This window comes from Drosophila montana, unplaced genomic scaffold (genome assembly GCF_035044405.1).
Source record: "Drosophila montana isolate Dmon_TW-CO22-7 unplaced genomic scaffold, ASM3504440v1 contig_2581_1, whole genome shotgun sequence".
Classification (NCBI taxonomy): domain Eukaryota; kingdom Metazoa; phylum Arthropoda; class Insecta; order Diptera; family Drosophilidae; genus Drosophila; species Drosophila montana.
The window spans coordinates 576,301-590,976 of record NW_026997444.1 but is presented as its reverse complement, the minus strand read 5'-3'; the positions used below and the strand labels follow the sequence as shown (position 1 = coordinate 590,976).

Below are 14,676 nucleotides of genomic sequence, written 5' to 3'. Positions count from 1 at the left end.
ATTCTATATAGACATAGGTCATAATTTCCCACCCCCATAACTCGGTCAAATCTCATCCGATTTTCACGAGGTTTGGCTCTTTGTTAATTTTTTGGCCTCTATATCAATTTGGCATCGAAATCTGGCAACATTATTTTTGGTCGAAATTCATGTGAAAATGGTACCCTCAAATATTCTATATAGACATAGGTCATAATTTCCCACCCCCATAACTCGGTCAAATCTCATCAGATTTTCACGAGGTTTGGCTCTTTGTTAATTTTTTGGCCTCTATATCAATTTGGCATCTAAATCTGGCAACATTAATTTTGGTCGAAATTCATGTGAAAATGGTACCCTCAAATATTCTATATAGACATAGGTCATAATTTCCCACCCCCATAACTCGGTCAAATCTCATCCGATTTTCACGAGGTTTGGCTCTTTGTTAATTTTTTGGCCTCTATATCAATTTGGCATCTAAATCTGGCAACATTATTTTTGGTCGAAATTCATGTGAAAATGGTACCCTCAAATATTCTATATAGACATAGGTCATAATTTCCCACCCCCATAACTCGGTCAAATCTCATCAGATTTTCACGAGGTTTGGCTCTTTGTTAATTTTTTGGCCTCTAGATCAATTTGGCATCTAAATCTGGCAACATTATTTTTGGTCGAAATTCATGTGAAAATGGTACCCTCAAATATTCTATATAGACATAGGTCATAATTTCCCACCCCCATAACTCGGTCAAATCTCATCAGATTTTCACGAGGTTTGACTCTTTGTTAATTTTTTGGCCTCTATATCAATTTGGCATCGAAATCTGGCAACATTATTTTTGGTCGGAATTCATGTGAAAATGGTACCCTCAAATATTCTATATAGACATAGGTCATAATTTCCCACCCCCATAACTCGGTCAAATCTCATCCGATTTTCACGAGGTTTGGCTCTTTGTTAATTTTTTGGCCTCTAGATCAATTTGGCATCTAAATCTGGCAACATTATTTTTGGTCGAAATTCATGTGAAAATGGTACCCTCAAATATTCTATATAGACATAGGTCATAATTTCCCACCCCCATAACTCGGTCAAATCTCATCAGATTTTCACGAGGTTTGGCTCTTTGTTAATTTTTTGGCCTCTATATCAATTTGGCATCTAAATCTGGCAACATTATTTTTGGTCGAAATTCATGTGAAAATGGTACCCTCAAATATTCTATATAGACATAGGTCATAATTTCCCACCCCCATAACTCGGTCAAATCTCATCCGATTTTCACGAGGTTTGGCTCTTTGTTAATTTTTTGGCCTCTATATCAATTTGGCATCGAAATCTGGCAACATTATTTTTGGTCGGAATTCATGTGAAAATGGTACCCTCAAATATTCTATATAGACATAGGTCATAATTTCCCACCCCCATTACTCGGTCAAATCTCATCCGATTTTCACGAGGTTTGGCTCTTTGTTAATTTTTTGGCCTCTAGATCAATTTGGCATCTAAATCTGGCAACATTATTTTTGGTCGAAATTCATGTGAAAATGGTACCCTCAAATATTCTATATAGACATAGGTCAAAATTACTCACCTCCATTCTTTGGTCAAAATCAAAAAAACAACAAAAACAAAATTAACAAAAATATGACAAAAAAAATAACAAAAAAAATATCAAAAAAAAATACCAACAAAAAAACACTAGACTAGCTAAGCATGAAAACCCGCAGAAATTTATTTAAATTTGCAGCGTAGCGACAAATAAGCTTGGTATGCGTCTGAATGTTTACATATATTCATAAATGCATACATACATGCATGCGTACACTAACACATACACGCCCACACACACACATATATAATACTATATGCCTTCGTACAAAATACTTGTATTATTACATACTTTGTTCCATAAAAGCTCACTGTTATTAGATTTGTAAGGAATCTATACTTTATTTAATGCTGGTATACCATATGAACCTAAATAAATGTATGCTTCGATGTTCGTAAAAAGGGTAAAATGTTTTTGTGCCAACGATATAGAAAATATCTTAGGTCTTAAGAGCTGGAGTCACCAATCGTGACCTGTAGCTCCTAGAATAGTATATACAGAGCAAGTATCTTTCATTTTACAGCTATCGCCACCCCCGCCATCAGCGCATTTTTTCATGTATGTATTAAAAATGGTTAAAGGGACGTATTGAAAGTTGTGAAAATATATACCAAAGGCAAGCAAAAGCATCTCCAACTTCATGAAGCTCCATTTATGTTTTTTTTGGGATTCTCACTAAACAATTTCCGCTTATTGCGTATTTTTCCACAGTTGCTTTTGGTTTCATTTCCGAATTTGGAACCATGGGCTTGGGAAAAACAACGTATATTTTTTCTGATACTCTGGTCTCCTTTAGAAGAAGTGCAATATTATCAATTACTCGACAATTTAGTACCACGTACTAGGACTGTGGCTGGATTTGGCAGTGGGGTCGTGAAGGGGCAGAGAGTACGACAGAATGAAATGCCCGGATGCAAACAATAAAATACATTTTCCGGTTACTTGTCACCCACTTTTCTAACGTTTCACTCTCGTTCCCCGCTTGTCGGTAGAGAGGAAAATCGCCACCAAAGCTGACACATGCTGTTCTCCAGCCGACAGACAAGGGGCAAGACCCAAAGTTCTGGCAACTCCTTAGCAATTGCCAACGCAGCATTTCACTTTTGGCCAGCTGTTGTTGTTTATTTTACGTTGTTGTTTTTGTTGTTGTTGTTGTTGTTGTAGTCCAAAGTCATGTCGACAATGGCTTTAGCTTTGCTTTTGACACTTGGTAAATGGCGCCGCCCGTTGAGCTCGGTCGCTGCAACCAACAGTTGCCCAACTGGGCGTGGCCAAGCAACTTTAGGCGAGTGGTTCCTCTGCTCCTGCCTCCGGTTCTGGACAACGACTTGTTTACCGCTGCACTTACGCGTCGCACTTGAAAAGTTCCGGACTCTTTTCTACTCTGCCCAGCCAGAATGCGGTCTTCTTCGGCAATCCTTGGTTTCGGTGCCTCTTGCCCTTTTTGCCACCCAAATATAAGTTGTGCCAAAGTGCAGATTGGAACAAATCTTGGCACACAGAGGAGTACATTTGGGCCCAGTTCTTGGCTATCTCCATAGGCGAGCTGTTTTTTGTCATGTTAGATAAAATAATTTATCAGGCAGCTTGACAGAAGATTTGATGTTCTTGCTCGATGCCAATCGGTGACAGCAGGTTGAGTGGAGCACGCTATGAGTATGATCGCTAAAAATGGTTCGTTGTAGCTTCATTTAACAAACTACGGCAACCACTCTAATAAAAGTAACAATAATAAATGGTTAAATGGCCTTAATGACTGTTGATTTGGTAAACCATCAATGGGATCGAAATTAAGGCTTTGGGATTCGAAAACATATGTTAACAAAACACAACAAACATGCTATGCTTCTAACCAACAAGCAAATATAATATAGATCTAATGCATGGCGACACCAGTAAAATATTCTCGACTAACTTACATGTTTGTTAATTGCATATACTTAACTCTACAGGAAGATTGGGAAATTATACCCTTGCAGAGGGTATTATAATTTTGTCGCAAAATGTGTAACGTCCCATAATGTATATATATTCTTGATCAGTATCAACGGCCAAGTTGAAATAGCCATGTCCGTCCGTCCGCCTGTCCGGCCGTCCGTCTGTCCGTCCGTCTGTCCGTCCGTCCGTCTGTCCGTCTTTCTGTTTCCATGCGAACTAGTCTCTCAGCTTTAAAGCTATCGGCTTACCCATTCTCGGCATTAACTATTTTTCCTTTGCTTCTTAGATACGACCAAAACATTATGAGCATTAAGAAAAGGTTCGGTCTGCAAGGGTATTAAATCTTTGGCGTGCAGAAGATAGCCCTTCTTTCTCGTTTTTAAATGTTTATAATTACTTTTTAAATTCCGAATTTGTAAAATAAATGTACAAAAACCAAAATCCACCCAACTGCCAAAAAATTTAATAAATAATCGAAACTATGAAAATTAAAAAACCTACGGGAAAACGTCAAAAAAGTTTGATTCTATCTGCTGCGTAGTACTATTGATAACTTCTCCAACCTTGTTTATCCATAATCCTTCTCATTCCCCACAAAATTCTATTAGCAATTTAATAAATTAAAACAAATAAATGTGTTCAACAAATTTGAAAAAAAAGACCATAATAGGAAGGATGAGCGATAGCTTCGTTGTCCTGTTAGTCCTAAATTGCATCGCCCAAATAAACTGACCAGAACAGAGGACATCTTCATGGTGCTGTGAGTTCTTGTCTTTGCCACATTTGCTGCATTGTACTCTGCATGTACTCTGGCCTGTCCAGGAAGGAGGGAAGAAGAATAGAGGATATAAATCTTAGTGGTAAGTAGTAAATTTTCATTTTCACACCTTTCAACACTTTTCACACTAACACAACCAGAAGGAACATTTTGCTGTCAAAATGTGAGCGAAGCTCTCTGAAGTACGAAAAAAAACAGAAGGGAACTATTCTAGAGAGTCGGACCCCGTGCTGCCCCGTTCGCCATCTCGGACTCTTTCTGGCTGACAGACTACACAAATACTGTCATACGCAGTGCAAAAAGCGTAGCAGAGCAAAGAGAGCGGCATGGAAAGAAGAAGTTGAGGAAGGAGAGCTGAAGCCATGGCGCAGGCAAGGCAGACAAAGTGCCTCTGAGCGTAAATAAATTGGAAATGTCCTTTGGCCTGGCACTGACTGGCGTTAGCCATACCCGTTGCCTGCCTCCATCTGTGTATCTATGGGGTCCTTGCATTGCAATGCGTCCGACGATGGAAGCCGATGCTTCCATTTTAATATTAATTTTACCCCAAAGCGCAGACGGTGCCCCCGAATACCCGAACATTCAAACATCCGAACACCCCAACTGCACCAGATAGGATAGGATAGAATAGTAAAGCGAAGCGAAGGCCAGGCGAAAAGTTATTGCCTTGGCAGGCTGGCTGGCTGGCTGGCTGGCAGGCGGCAAGCAAGCAGTAATCATGGGGCAAGGTTCCTGGGAGCTGCAGTATCTTCCGCCCCTCGCCTCGCTGCCTCTGCCGTTGTCAGCTGAAGCAATTTATGTCAGTGCATATCCGACAGCCTGGCAGTTGCAAGCCATGTGCGAGCCCAGGCAACATCAGAGCTCCTACTCCTTAAACCAACACCAAAGTGTCCTTGTTGGAACCAACACAACACAGCGTCGACAAGAACAACAAGAGTGCAGCACCTATCAAGTTATCAAGCTGGCAAAAGTCGCCTACCCACTACAGGCTGCAGGCTCACCAGCTCCCTCATCTCCTGGTCTGTGTCTGTCCGCGAGCCTTGTTATTCTGGCAACGACATCGAGCAGGCCAAAAGTTTAGTACAACCTTTGATTTATATTTCTACAGCTCGTTCTGCCGTTTGTTTGCTCGCTCGCTCTGCCAAGGGAATCGCTCTATTTTCAATGCGACGTCCTAGACTGCAGTCGCTTGGCTCGCATATCCTTTTTAGCACACCGGAAGCCAAAAAATATTTATTAGTTTGTTAAATTGTGAATTGGCCGGCACGTTGTTCATTCTCTGTGCTCCGTCTTCGATTGTGAGGGCAACGCTGCCTTTGGATTTGGATTTTGTTTTTTGGCTGCTTGCTATTTTGGTCTTTGGCCCCAGTTCGTTGGATGTAATGACTCTTGACAGTGGCAAGGCTCTTGGCCTGATTTGTAAACCAAAAGGATTCCATTATTATATTTCATTGCCATGCACTTTGACACCCACTGCTGTAAATAACACGCCCACAAATTCTCACAAAAGTCAACCGTATTCTCTTAATGGCTGTGTTAGTTCTAGTTCTAGCCAGATCCCAAAATATAACATGGCCTAGCCAATTACATCTGTTGGCACTCTAAAGTTATGTTAGCGTAGGCATAGCTCATCAGTTGCGCGAGCTGCCCCATTGCAGTCTTATTTTGATGTATAATATTTTAATTAAAATGTAAACCGAAATGATTAAGTGTTTCCAATTTATATGTAATTTTTCATAAGCATAAAGCACTGAAAATCGTCGGTAGAATACAAAGGCGCATAATTAATTACAGCGCCCCGAGCAGCACGAACGAAGGGCAACAACAACAGCGGCAGCAGCTAATGACAGTCGAAGTCCAAGTCGAAGTCGAATTCGAAGTCACCGCCCCTCCCCTCCCGCACCACTCAATGCGGCCCCATCGGTGTTTGGGAACAGCAGCTGATTAATGATGGGCAAGGCATTGGAGAGAGCAAAAGAGATGGAAGATTGGCGACGGCACTGACGAAATGAGCACAACATCATCATGATAATGAACATTATGTGATAAATCAGAGGAGCTGCACCGAGCGCCGCACAATAATAAATTAATATAAATGATACTTAATTTTATGATTAATGATATTGATGAGTTTCCACAGGCTGCTCACGGCTCACGGCCCGACTGACCATCTTCTACTGACCGGCCGGCCACTGACCGCTCACCGCCGGCTCGCCGCAACGGGCCGACAGAGCGCTGCGAAAGGGTCGAGATAAAAGTTTCATAAATTTATCAACGATAAATCAGTAAAGGTTTGGGCCATTCCGCAAGCCCACAGCTCACACTGAGTAATATACAATAAATAAAAATAAATAATACATAATTACAACATGTGATTATTGGCGGCGCTGCCGCCGTCCTCGTCGAATTGATGAGTTCTCCCCACGCCAATGACGCCTTCTGACACGAATGCGAACGCACTTAAAAGGCGGAATGAATTTTCGACTTGGACCTGGTTGCGCTTTGAACTCATCCTGTTTCCCGCTGTGTGCTCGACAAATGATGTGCCCCATTTGTGGCATATCATGTTATATGTATAAAACTCAAATTGATTGAATTGTTGAATCAATATTCTCAAATTATTCACTTTTAACCTTGCTCAAATATGCCTTTAAAGATCGAACCAGAAATAAATAGGTCATTCCCAGTTCTGCCAGTTGTGAAGTTATATATTTTAGAGCAAGGTTTCTAGGATTAAATATTGTAATCTGCACAGATTTCTCAATATACAGGCTACACCTACAAAAACTTTTTCGTCTAATCGTTTATCCATCAGCTTATTTTTTTTAACAACATTATTGAGTTATTGAGTCTTGTTTCTAGTCCGATCCTAATGATATTCTTGGCGCTCTACGTCTACACATACGATACAGATTTCAATATAAGGCTTTTGTTTTATTTATTTATAAATCCATGCATACCGCCAAAATCAACGTTTCTGCGGACATGATTTAAAATACTGTCTTGATTAATTATGAATATTCCTCCCAACTTTTCAATGTGTCTGCACAAAACCCTGATACCCTTGAAAAAATAGATATAAAATTCAATTCAGCTTTTGGGCATCATAGAAATAACATTTTTTGATTGATCTTAGTGGCAATGATTATCAAGTGCAGCAGATGGAAACTGGCATCTGATCTATCATCTCATTGCTGAAGCGAGCGACAGATGATAAAAGTGACTTATTTTAAGATAGCGTAAGTCATATAAGTTAACCTGTCAACGCCAGCAAAATAGACGACAACCAAAGTTATCCTGGGTGGGTCGAGAAAGTGAAAAGTTAAGCAAAATGAAAAGGAAGGTTAGACAAATTCGAAATCCCTTATTCCTTCTGTTGGGCAAAGAACCGGCTGGCATCCCGAATGGAAAAATGTTTTGCTCTTGGCATTGTTTCTCCCATTTGTTTCTACAAAAGTGCAATTTGCACCCAAAACAGCCGCAGCAGGGCAGTCAGTAGATGGTTAGGGTTAGGGAGAGGAGGAAGGTTAATAACGAGACACAAAACACGAGACACAAGCGTGTTGACAATGGCAAAAGAAACAATGAACGAAACACAACACACACATGACAAAAGCAAAGAAAAATCTCCTTTGTGCTGTGTAACAGCAGTATAAAAAATCACGAAAACTTTCAAAATAATCTACAAACTTGGAGTGTGCGGCATATGTTGTTGTCTGTCCTCGTATGTGTGTGTGTGTGTGTGTTGGGATGCCAGATCATCAGTGGAAGAGCGGCTGCTGCTGCTGCTGGAAACTGGCGATAAACAGACCTAGTCAGCCCGAAAAAAAACGAAAAAAACAGCTAAAGAAAGTAAGGAAAACTGCAAAATTGCAACAGCAGCAGCAACAACAATGTCAACTGACAGCCGCTGCGGCTGCCGCAGCGAGCCACGCCCCCAACTCCGTGCACCCGCCCAAACATTTGGGTTGGAACAAATGCGTACGTGACACTTTGGTGGCTCAGATATAAGAGTGTCACATAACTCAACGTGATTAACGTCTTTTGACGCTCTCAGCCAGAGCCGAGCTCCAAGTCCCAGACCCGCGCCCAGGCCCCGTTCTTTCCCAGTCTGCATTCCAAAAATATTGCCGACAATAAAACAAGTGCTTCTCTGCGGATACTCAGTAAGATTCAGCCGTCGCGTAGGGTTGTTTGCCATTTAGCGACATTTTCTATTATGCGATTGCGGCCCTGCCTCCGCTTTGGTTATTTATGGCTCTCAGACTACGCTATTGACTCTTTTGAGTGCAGATTTGACTACATACATATATATAGGTTTGCAGTGTGTCTAACTTTGAGAAGAAGAACGAAAAAGTACAACAAGGAATAATTTCTTATATTTTGGAAAAGTTCAAATATAATTCTGCATTTACCTGATTGTGTTATACTTATTCTAAAAAGCAGCAAAGTATTTTTAAACTTAAATATTGGCAAGTTCGGATTCTGAATGAAGCGATTCCATTTTAACCAACCCTATAGTCCGTCTTTTTTCTAATTCTCCAAATATTTAGCTATAATTGCATAGAAACTTTTAGTTGGTTGGAAATAAGTTTTTTATAACGTAACCAGTTTTTCGATCGTTAGTAGTACGATATCTCTATATATAAAACTGTTTGTCCTGACTGACTGACTGACTGACTGACTGACTGACTGACTGACTGACTGATTGGTGATCAACGCACAGCCCAAACCGTAAGAGATAGGAAGCTGAAATTTTCACTGTAGCTACCTTATGTGATGTAGGTGCACGTTAAGACGGGGTTTCGGGAAATTCCACCCGAAAGTGTGGAAAAATCGCGAAAAACGTTTGTATGTAACTTTTTTGTTTACCATCCGATCGGCCTCAAACTTATTTTCAAAGATCTTTGTTCAAATTCATTTGAGGGGTGTTTCACACTTTTAGGAAAATCCGCTCCTCCTTGGTGGAAATGGAGGTCTAAGATTTGGTGGGTGACGTTTCGCGCTCAAATTCATTTCCAGAGATCTATAAGAAAAATCATTTGATACGTGTTTCACACTTTTCGCAGAATTCAAACTTCTTCGGGGGGAATGCGATTTAAAGATTTTTTGGGCGAAGTTTCAAGTTGTGTCCGATTTGCTTCAAACTTATTTTCAAAGCTCTACATAAGAACTTAATGAATACGTATTTCAGCGATTTAGGAAATTCCACCCGCAACAGTGGTAAATTGGCGGAAAACGTTTGTATGAAAGTTATGTGTTTACCGTCCGATCAGTTTCAAAATCATTTCAAATTTGTTTGAGTACATTGATTTTATAACATACGTGCCAAGGGCAAGAACGGGTTATACCCGCTAGTCATTAATAATATTTCAGGCAATTAACGCTTTATTCGTTCATATGGATATGGGATATGGGGGACCTAAGTTCGAACTTCAAACCTCTAGCTCTGATAGTCTTTGGGATTGAAGCGTTCATACAGGCGGACAGACAGACAAATTAGATCAAACCGGCTATTGATGCTGACCAAGAAAATATATGCCTTTAGGGCTAAATATATATGTATATATAGACCATTCAGAGTAAAATTCCATACCTACCCCATACAATTAATCCCAATTATCCCAATTTTGAACGTATATTAAGATATTGCAAAGAGATGAGCGAGGTTCGGTACATCCTAAAGAAATGGAAGACGATCAAATCAATCAATCACAATTTCAGCGCTGAAAGAAAGTATTCAAACTTTTAAAATCAAGTTGCAATATGCTATCGGCAAAGGCTGCAAGATGAAAACTGAATTAAAAATACCCGAATCCCATAGAAAAACTGCTCAAGGAAATTTCAAAAATCGAAACTTCTAAAATAAGCGAACACTCTGCATGATTGTTAAAAGTCTCAGGCTTGCGGACAGCCAGTGGCAACTCCCCATATCGAAGCAAAAGTCAACGGCTTAACAGCATTGAAACTGGGATGGGAAGCGGCCAATCGGCTGGACAGTTCCATTGAAGACGTTGATGATGATCATGCATGATGCATGAACGTCCATTTGAACTGGAAAGCCCAATTACCAGGCAATATTGATTGTTGTGCTACGCCAAATCGGATTCGACGTTTCTCCGCTGAGTTCTAGCCGTCGAGTGTGGAAAGGTGAAGGATGACGCTTCCAGCTGCGCGTAAGTCAACTTTAATGACACGCGGCGCGATCGACAGCGCCGCATGGCTACTGAATTTCCAATACTCAAACAATACACATACATATAGACGCGCACACACGCACATTACTCACTCAAAGTATTCATACATTAATCATTAGGGTTTCAGTCGCAATCCCAGTCACAGTCCCAGTTCCAGTCCCAGTCGCAGTCTCAGCATCGACTTCGACATCAGAATCGAAATCGGTTGTGTGTTGTTCACACATTTCGACTTGAATTAGTCGACTGGCTTCATGAATGGAAACTCAATTCAATATGGTTGCGGGTACTGGGTCTCGTATTGGGACTTGGTCTCCGACCACATGCGGTCCTCGCACAATAATAAAGAAATGTGCCGACAAAAGTGCCCCCAGGTCGTATCATTCAAAAATCAAGAAATGCGCAAAAGTAATGCACAGCAATCGTCATCATTATTATTTTGTAACGTTTCACGTTGAGTTCGAGAAATTGAAATCAGCGTGGGGCCAGCGACCGGCAACCGGCGACAAGAGACCACGGGTCGGACCGAGGCAGACCTGAGTGAAGTCGGTTATAAGCATAAACTGAGAGTTTTTATTGGGAAAATGCAAACCTCAAGTGGGTTCACTTACAGTAGAAGCTATTATTGTGCTCAAAATCACGAGTACATATTTCATTTAATTGGGGCTACGTCGGAATTTAGAGCTCTCCATGTGAAAGCAAATTTTGCATTCGGATAAAGTCTTGTTCTAAGTTTGCAGCACACAACCATCATCAATTTTATTCAGACCCAACCCACACGCGTCGAGCATCTTTTGGGTTAAAGTACCGGGCTAGGCTGCTGTCAGGTCCATTGTTCCGTTCAGCAACTGGCAGTGGCAGGTTGACAGGCCGAGTGACAGATTTGCCCACAAAACAATTCGTGAGGCATGCAAACTTCACTTATAAAATTGACCTCAGGCCAAATGGGCAGCAGAACAAAATTGGGTATGCGTTAAATGTAAAGACTGACAGTGGTCGACAAATGTATGTATATGTGGCTGCTCTCACAGTAACCAATCTATCCTTTTCTTGACTTGCTTCTGCTTTGTAGCATGTCAGCAGCCTGGGAGTGTAGGATTCTTCCTTGTTATTATTTACTTTTAGTTATTATTTCAGCTTTAAATTTCCTGAACGTTGCATACGTTGAATATACATTGATTAAAAGAAGGTTGTTTCTTTATATAAAACTGACTATTTATTGGAGAGCAATGTACAGCCCAAACGGTAAGAGCTGGGAACGAGTTCACGAGTTTTGATGGTCAAAGAGTTGCTGGGTGGAGTTTCGGGTTCAAATTCATTGTTAAAAGTCTGTATGCAAATTAAATTTAAGACGAGTTTCACATTTTTTGTAGAATTCAATCCCTTTCAGTGGAAAATGGAGGTCAAAGATTTTTAGGAGAAGTTTAAAGTTTCGCCTGATCGGCGTACAACTTTTTTAAACCCTACATAAGAGTTTGACGAATACGTGTTTCAGCGATTTTGGGAATTCAAGGCGCAACTGTTGAAATTTGGACTTTAAATTCACTTTTGAAAAATTTCTCAGTGAAAGATCGATAATACGGATAAATTAAAATTGTACACGGGCGAAAAATTGGTGTTGTCTACAAAATTTTGCAGAAAACCTGAATAGGCTGAAAATTTAGTTTTTGAGAGAGATATCTCTTCCTTCTCGAATTAAATTTTTTAGCATTCAAATAGTATATTATAGAGGGTATATTTTCTGATAAAACGTTAGACGGAGAAATAGAGAGTTATGCGAGAGAGAGAGAGAGAGAGAGAGGGAGAGAAATAAAGTGCTTAGGGGGATCGAGTGCAGCAATTGCTTGAGCAGCTGCGACGGGCTGTGGCGATGTGTGTACTTGTAGGAATTAAGCGTATAAAATACGAGCGCATAAATCTTTTCTTCACGCACTTAAACAACGGCTACCAAGGTATAGCTCTTGGCAGAACTCTGGCCTAATCACGCTATTCACAGTTCACCATTTGTTATTCGCCGTTCGCCGGCAAATGTAATTAGGCCTGCCGCCATGTGGAACGCATTGCCAAGAAGGAGGCGTAGCTGAGGCAGAGTGAGGGCCAACTAACAGATGCCTCCGGCCTCGGGCTGACTGCTTGTGCGGTCAGGCCAACTGCAATTGCGTTCCTTAACGCTGTGGACTACAATTTGACTTAGCGATAGCTGTGCCGAGTGCGACAAGTTGCCCTGGCTACCCGTAATGACAATATTACTTGCTGGATTGTGCCCGCATATGGTCAAAGAGAGCTAACATTGCAGTTTATTAACCAATAAAGTAAGTGCTGAAAAAATAACAGGCCATGATCGTCTATGGAATGCCTTACCATTCAATAAATGCAAAAAAAAGTAAGAACATTGAAAAATTAGCAATGTGACAAAGTAACCAGACAATCTGGAATTTAATATACTACTCTGTTTTCCATACCTTTTGCTACAAATTTCAGGATTACATTTTACAATAATTTTCCGACCATGGAACTCCAAATACAAACTATTTTTGAACGTAAATATTTCAAAATATTTTCCATTCTATTTAGAGCCGTGGGGCGAAGCTTGAAACCGACAAATTACTTTCGTCCATTCAACCTTAGACCCGTATCAAATAAATTGTCGCAAAAGTGTTTGAAAATAAGTTTGCAGCCGATCGAATGGTTCAGAATATTAAAAAGGTGCCAATTGTCCGCAAAGTTTCTACAGTTGCGGGTGGAATTTGCAAAATCGTGCTCGTGTTCATTAGGTTTTTATGCGGAGCTTTCAAAATAAGTTTGAAGCCAATTTTGACAACACTTAAAACTTCGCCCGTCTTTAATTATTTTTCATAAATATCCTTGAAAATGAATTTAAACTCAAAACTTCACTCACCAAATCTTTGACTACCAAGGAGGCGACTTTAATTGGTTTTTGGTTACGGTGCGTCAGAGCTAGGTACGGAGCATCTTCAAATCTTAGCCGTTCCATCTAAAGAGTTTGGATCAGTATAGTGCGGACTCCCTTATCTGAACAACAAAAATAAAATATGTAGTATCTTACAATAGTTTCAATAACTAACATATATTTTCAGTTACAACAAAGTCTTAAGCATAGGAAATGATGAAGCAACTTCGACTTCCACTGTTTTTTTGCCAACTTGATGACATTGTTATTATGCCCTTCATTATAGGTAACTGAAAAAACAAAGTGAAGGCAAAAGCTTCAAAATGTGCAATGTAAAGTGAGTAAAACGATGCAGCGACAACAAAGAAGCGCAAAACTTCAGCTGAAAACCAAAAGCCAAAAACAAAAAAAGCGAAAAACAAGAGGGAAACGAGTGGCGGAGTGATAAAGAATAATGACCACTTTGCCATCTCGTGGCAAATAACCATTCATCAAATTGTCCAAATTACAGACATTTTACAATGACGCGAGTTCTTCGCCCCCTTCTGATGAGTTCGCAATGCGGCCGACACGACGGCGACGGCGACGTCGACGTCGACGATGACTGCAATTCGTTTCCACCAATTTTATGGTAACAAGCTTCTTTTGCCCTTACCCCTATCCTCTCTCTCTCTGTCTCGGACATGGTCAGCAACAGCTGCTGGCGAATAAGTTGAGTTAGCGCTTAAATTCGAGTTGAATTGCCCAAAATTGCCGGCTGCATTTTGGCCTGTCGCATTGTAGTGTGGGGTTTGGGAAGAGTCCACACGACTCGCGCCTAAAACTATGCAACAGCTGACACAGCTGTCAACTCAATCACTCCGATCTCACTCTCTGGGCTCAAGTGCCTGCCCAGTGGGCAGCATTCAATTTCATGGCTCGCCGCTACCGACAACTGCAATTTGGGGATATTAAGTTTTGACATTGAAGAATCACCGTAAAAGGCGTTGACTATACTCACAATACTACGCAATAAAGCAGAGCTTGCCGCAACTGGTCGACTCCTCGCACTCGCACTCCCTTTTCACCCTCGAGCTCATTCATGAAATCGCGTAAGCCCCTGCGCCTATTATGAATTCAACTCACTCATCATCGTCACGAGGAACGCAGAGGCGCATATGAAATTTTCATAAGGGAGCTTCACTTTAGTAAGGGCAGGAGGAGCGGCAGAGTTGGAGCTGGAGCTGGAGCTGGCTTTATTTTGATTTATTTGCCACA

General features: G+C 40.8%; 1 long non-coding RNA gene across 2 annotated transcripts; it reads right to left on the bottom strand.

Moving 5' to 3' along the window:
• Window positions 1–4,135: 4,135 nt before the first annotated feature.
• LOC135428885 (uncharacterized) lies at window positions 4,136–5,585 on the bottom strand. 2 transcript variants are annotated; one of them, XR_010436335.1, is made up of 2 exons: window positions 5,294–5,585; window positions 4,136–4,350 (listed from the first exon to the last, which is right to left on the bottom strand). It is a non-coding gene; the product is annotated as an uncharacterized LOC135428885 (long non-coding RNA). The 2 variants fall into 2 exon arrangements; XR_010436336.1 differs by lacking the exon at window positions 5,294–5,585 and adding an exon at window positions 4,424–4,761.
• Window positions 5,586–14,676: the final 9,091 nt, after the last annotated feature.